This window comes from Aythya marila, assembly GCF_965140915.1.
Source record: "Aythya marila genome assembly, chromosome: 12".
Lineage (NCBI taxonomy): Eukaryota > Metazoa > Chordata > Aves > Anseriformes > Anatidae > Aythya > Aythya marila.
Genome location: NC_139053.1, coordinates 3290232 through 3297251, shown reverse-complemented (window position 1 = coordinate 3297251; position 7020 = coordinate 3290232).

Sequence of the window (7020 nt, the reverse complement as noted above, 5' to 3'; positions counted from 1 at the left end):
ATCATGGTTGTACTACCATGCAAATTACATAATTACAAACATTTTCTATATAAGCTTTCATGTGAAGGGCCCATAAATAGGCTGAGTTCCTACAGTTGTTTTTCTCTGCCAAGAGATTAAATCAAGGCTGAAAAATACATTTTGAACTTTACCAAACATTAGTACTCTTCCAAAATAGCATTACAGAACCTTTATTTCTATTCTTTTTTTTTTTTCTCTACCTTTTAAATTCTATTTAAAATTCATGAAAATGCCAAAATTTTGGGCGATGATTGCTGATAAAAACAGGTCCCATTATCAAAATATAATAGGTCTGATACAGTAGAAAGAGAGATTCAAAATTCTGGTCTTTCTGAGGGACACAAGCCTGAATGATTGTATCTGAATAGTTCTTCCCTGAAACCAAAACATGCTGTATGAAGTCAGCATATGCTTCATGCCTCCCACCCTGCCCAAATGCTTATGATGAATCAGCACTTTCTCATCAGAGAAAAAAAGATCAGGTATACTCACTGCACTCACAGTATGTGCAATTTAAAAGTATACATTTTTCTTCCTCAAAAAGTATTGAGCAGTAAACCTGCTATTTGTTCTTCAATTACAAGACAAAAAAGCAATGTAGATATACAATGCAAATTTAAAAACAGTGCTTTAAAATAAACTTTCACTAACAATTCAAATAGTAGCGAGTTTTTACAAATAGCAGATACACATACCTTTTAAGTGAAAATAATGGCCACAAAAAACGGTCTATTTACCTGCTGCTACTTGTTAAATTGCCTTTAGGTTGTATTTAAATGAGCACTGTCATAATTTTAAAATATTTTCCTGATCACAGATACACAGCACTTAAATATAACAGTGTAAATATCTTGCTTGGTTTGTTTCCACATTTCTTACAGTTTCTATATTTAGGCATTCCATGATTCATACTTACTGGTTTGAAATCTATGTAAAGGACATATTCTATGAATTACAAAAATTGACTAATACAAACTTTCAAAATAAAAAAAAAAATCTGTACTGTTTAAAAGACTTAATTATAGGATAAAGAACTAAGCTCATACAATAAGTAAATTTGATTTATGTTTTGCATCTAAAGATCACTGATATTAAGTGATATCAAGTACTCGCTTGTCTCAGTTTATCTTAAACAGAAGTGAGGGTAATGGCACTTACAAAAGAGTCTAGAAATGATAAATTACATCTTATTGTATGAAGTCAAAGGTTAAACTTATTATTGCTCACCACAGGCCAACCTTAACCCCAGGATTAATGCCATAAACAAAAAAGAAAATTCAGTTTGCACACAATGCACTGGGATAATGTCTCTGAAGAATTACAAAAGTGAAATGATGCCCCCTACTGCTACCAGAAAATGTTTCTGTATAAGCAGTGTCTTTTGGTTCAAAGGGAAATTATCATGTAAAACCAATGAACATGTATTTTCAAACTAACCAGTGCTCATTAGCATGACATATGCCAAGGACAATTTATTTATTCTCTGGCTTTTAATTAAAATATATGAAGAGTTTTGCCTTGTAGAGGAAACTCTCAGAAACAAACAGCTAGAGTGAACATAAAACCTACAGTTCATAGAAGTTTCTTTCTTAAAGAAACCATATCAACTTGATTTTTCTTAACATATTTCTGAATAAATCACATTTCAAGTGACTTCTATACAGCCATGATGTTTCTCAATTAGTGAAGCTGATAGAATCGATCTGTCAGCGACAAGGTGACACAATTCATTAACAACTAACCTAGGTCACACAGTGCCTCTGAGGTGGGGCAGACCAACTCAGTGGGTAGTTCTGGTACCACAGCTACAATAGTAAGGAGTTTCTTGACGGGCAAGTAAGGCACCAGGGTTACAGTATGAAATGTTTTTCAGGGAAAGAGATCAAACACTGAAGAACTATTAACCAAGTCCTTTTTATTCATTCCGTGTTCAAGTGACAAAAGACCCAATGATACCAACACAGTTAACTCCATATTACATTGCTGTAAGCAAAAAATAATCCGGAGCTTCTTAAAGGTATTTGGAAAGAACTGCTCTATTCCAAAGTAACTTAGTCATATAAATAGGCATTGGGTACATTATTGCCTTCAACAATCTGATCTTTGGCATGACTGAGAATCTTTAAAAAGATAAAATCCTAAAATTTCTGTCACCTTTACTTGTTCAAGGACTGCAGAGTGAAAAGACTACACTTCAAAATTGTTTACAGTACAAAAATAAACAAAATTAAATCAGTCAGCATTTAAATCAGTAAACCATTAATCCCTTTCTGATCCTCACCTAATAAAAATCACTATCAGTTAACTGCACTCAGAAGCAATACACAAGTTTAAATAAATATAAAGTGTTTTAAGTCATAGGGGATGGTTTTAAACCACTGAACAGTAGACATTGACCAGGCAGGGAATTCTAACAATAATATTTTATCTCCATGGCAAAACTGCATTTAGCAGTGCTCAAATGCAGTCAAAGATAGTGCTGACTTCTTGTACTTCTACATTTATAAAAAGGTTTGCTGTTTTAGGACTTAATAGACTGCAGATGACTGGAGACTGAGAGGATACCAGTACAAGGAAGTTCATGATATAACTGACAGAAATTTCCAAAATTTCATCTGTCATATGAAATAACTTCCAAGTTTCTCCAAGAGTTTGATCTAGGAGCCTTCATTAGAATACAAAATGTAGAGCTAACTTCTATGATGTCTGGTGGAGCAGGGTGAAATGGGATCATACCTTCCTGAAAACGCCTTCTTTTCTTCCACCACTGCTAATACAAGCACATAAAAAGAGGCATCCCATTTCTCGAAATATGCTTTCTAAATGTTAGAGGGTTAAAGCAATTCCCAGAGGTCTCTGTCTAGAAAAAGCCCTTCACTGATATTTAATTAAACTATCTTTGCTCTGTGACATGCAATAAAATACACTGGAATCAAATGTTAACGCATCAGTGTTTTTATGTAAAGAAGGACAGCTCAGTTTGCTATTTTCACCACTATTATGCAAGCCTAGCATGTCCAGTTGGTTCACATCAAATTTAACTGAAATTGGTGAAAATACTCTATTTTACAACAGCTGACAATTAATCCCACTTTAGAGTATTCTCATAGAAAGTCTGTAAGCCTTGGAGCTTATTACACACATTACACCTTTCAACTGTTGGTGCTGCTGTCCACCAACTTTACACTGGAGTAAACTTCCCAGAAGAGCAGAACCCCCCTGGAAGGCCCCAGCCCAAAAGCAGTCAGCTACCAAACAGGCACAGTACATGCAAGAACACTGCTTAGCCACCACAGTCAGTGCTTTACAGAAAGGCTTTAAATTCCTGTAGTGAGAATAGGAGCAAGATATTCATTTATTGAAATAATAATTAAAAAAAAGAAAATCAGGCTGCAGAAGTAAACCATAATGGATTCTAAGTCTAGCTTTTCATGAACTAAAAAAAATTATTTGAAAGAGCTTTACCAAGACTACCACTTTCCTTTTTGCAATTGCAGAAACTTTGCTAAAGTTAACCACTTCTTAATTCACAGAGGGGCAATTGAGCAAGCACACTTTCTTTGCAGCTGAAGCTGGGCTATATATTCCTCAGACAGCTGCATGAGGGTGACTTCCCTTCAAATACCACTTGTCATCTCTGTAAGTCATTCAGTGGTGTTCAGTGCCCTCTCACAACAATTATATTCTTAACATGATCAGGTGTTTTGGCAGTTATTCCACTGAAGCCATAGCATTTAAATACACAGCAAACATATAGTATGGCACCTTTGAAGTGACTCATAATAGAGTTAAATATTTACGTTAAAAAAAAAAAAAAATGTCTTCTGGAATATTTCCCAGACTAAATACCAGTCTTTGCCAATACACCTGCAGCTTTTTGTAACTAATTAGGAAACTCCAGCAAACACACTCAAAAAGCCTCAAAAAACAAATACAAATTCCATTATGCAGAGAAAAATATTACCAATTTTCAGCGACTGATGCATATATAATTTCAATACTTTTGTCTTTTCTTTTATAAAGATTCAAATGTTCACAACAGATTCTTTTTAAAATAGTTTGGAACAAAAATAAAAAAGTAATCAATTAAAACTAAGGGACAGAAAAGGTTTAATAACAGAAACTGCTAGTTACAGAACCTACGCTTTGGATTATTTTCAAAAGGTTTGGCTCTTGATACTGAAGAAATAAGTGAAAAAAGCTTTGATCTATGAGTTCATTAAGGCCTCTGCATTGCAATAAGCTCCACAAAAGGGAAACCTTCTTAATCACAAGTGTCACCAGGGCTTCAAGCAAGTATAAAGTCTGCCAGGCATAACTGGAGACATGAAAAAAGTCTAGAAGTTCATCCTTATAAAGCATTGTAAAGTTATTTTATATCAAACCATTTCTTGTCGTTTTGTACTTCTGTAAACAAACAAAAAATAATTCAACCATATAGCAAAATCCCCTAATGAAAGTTCGATATAATCAGAAACTGTCTAAAGTTTTAGGATTATATTACACAAAGATTTGAGAGCCCTAGCATGGTTGTTTTTCTGGTCGGAGATATATGGAATTTAAGGTATTGATTTAGAAATATTATGCAACTACATTATTTATGTTATTACTACCAATTAAAGTTTCTGCTACTCAAATTAATGCAGGATATTTTCTATAAACCAGTATTGTAGGTCTCCACCCTGCAAAGAGTAGAACATATATTTAAATCTATGCATAAGAATAACCCCAGTGAAGACCATACGACTAATGATGAGGATCATAGCAGAATCTGTAAAGTGCATCATCATAGACTGCACAGCTGTTTATGATCAGAAATAACTTAAAGATTCTATTTCCACATTGTTTGAACTAGCACAGGTCCTATTTCAAGTATACAACTCAAGCCCAAACACTTCAGGAAGACACAGTTTCACAAAACCATTTATACAACTATTTTTCAATTGCAGGCATTTTAATGCAAAGCAAGAAGTTGTAGGTGCAAACTATTTTAAAAGATTAAATTAAAAAATACTTATGGATTACAGTATTTCTCTAACACTAATATAAATAATGCCAACAACTTGCTTACTGTACAGTCAGAACCATTTGTGAGATGTCCCATTGGTGTTCCAGCTGGAAATACAACAGCAGGCACTGTCACCAATTGCCTCAACGGCTACCAGTTACATGCTGCATTTTGCCTTCCCTCAAGTCAGTTTACAAGATGTGCCCAAAAGGTCAGGAAACTGAAATCTCCCCTCCAACTGAACAGGGCCTAGCATTCTGGATATTCTACTGTAAACAGCTTGTAGGTAGGAATAGTCTTTCTTCCTTGACAAATCCTTTTTGGAAGCAACCTATTATAAAAAGTACCAGAATTTCTGGTGTTCTCAACCTAGCACATGTCTGGTTTTAGTACACCTGAATATAAGCTTGGGACAAGAGGCTTACAACTCCTACGAAGTATGAGAAAGGTTAAGTCTGCAGTTTCAAAATGGGGGAAAAAGAAAAAAAAAAAGTAACTGATACAATCAAAATATTTTTTCGAGTTCTCAGTCACAACAATGCAGGAAGAAAAATCCAACTTGTTTTACAAACATTCAAAGCCCCAAAGAATCCAACTGTTTACATTTATCTTTGTTTGTAAACAGAAGTAAGCCTTTTCTATAATATTGGTCTTTTCCACTTAAAAAGGGCTTTAGTTTGTCCTGTATGTTAAAATGTCACATGCTACTTAGTCTTATCATATCTTACAGAACCATAGTCACTCAGAATGACTTCCCTGGAAGCAGTTTCAGGCCATTGCAATGATGTAAATAACCTCTGAACACAGACTATAAAGAATTCTTTCAGAATTATACAGATTACAGTAAATTCAGCTCTGAGAACAAGTTTTATAACACACAGTGTGGCAAAACACCACAAGAAAGTATAAAGAGCACTAAACATTATCCACTTTGTTTTGAAACCAGTAAGCTTTCAGCTATCCTAGGACATTCAAAAAGGCAGTGTTGACATAATGGAAAGAAATTAAAGAATTTTCTTTCAGATTGTTAATTATATTTTGTATCTCAAAATACTGTGCTTTGTGGGTGTTTTTTTGTTTGTTTGTTTAATATAAAGCTTGTTTATAATTTCATGTGCGGTTAATGGTCTATAATGCAACAACGGCTGCAGTGACCACAATTTAACAGTTGATGGCACCAATCACCTCAAGAAATTGCCCAGCTGAGCATTACATAATGTGAATGCTGGAGAAAGGGAGTGTTATGGAATTTAACTGAAAAGGGAGCAAAAACGTAAATGTTTAAACTACACGTAAGGGGATTCTTTAAGAACATATATATATATCTTCTGGACATATATATATATATATAAGAACATATATATCTTCTGGAAAATAGAGCGTTTTTTTCAAGTATGGCAACCAACATCAGAACCATATCCTGTTTAGAACGCATAGACATGTATAAATGCAGTATGCACAGATGTAACTTCACTCATTTAACCATGCCACAGACAAAAATTACATTGCACCAAGAGAAATAAAAATTTAAATGCAGGTAGCAAAAAGTACATAGCCATACCTGGAGATTTTCAGATGTGCTGCCTAACTGCAAACTCTCATTTGGTTAAGAAATTTCTAAATAGGGATACAAGTGTCTTTGGAGGAAAGGTATTATATATTTATTACTTTTCCAGTGTAGCATGAAGGGTACTAAAAAAAAAAAAAAAAAAAAGTAGGTTTGGATACAAAACCATAAAACATTCACCCTCCCTTTGGAGGCCACATTTAATGAACAGCTGCCAAAAACTAATTTCACAGGAATAACAAAGAGATAGATGATACGAATGGGAAAATGGGAATCATGTAATCGGGGACAACACAAGATACTTCTCAAGGGTGAGGAAAAAAAAAAAAAGCCTTACGTGTTTACTCCTTTCTACAACAGTTACTCAGTTTTATCAACTCCAAGCACTGAAAACTCTAGTAAAGCCACAGAGCTACTTTTAATA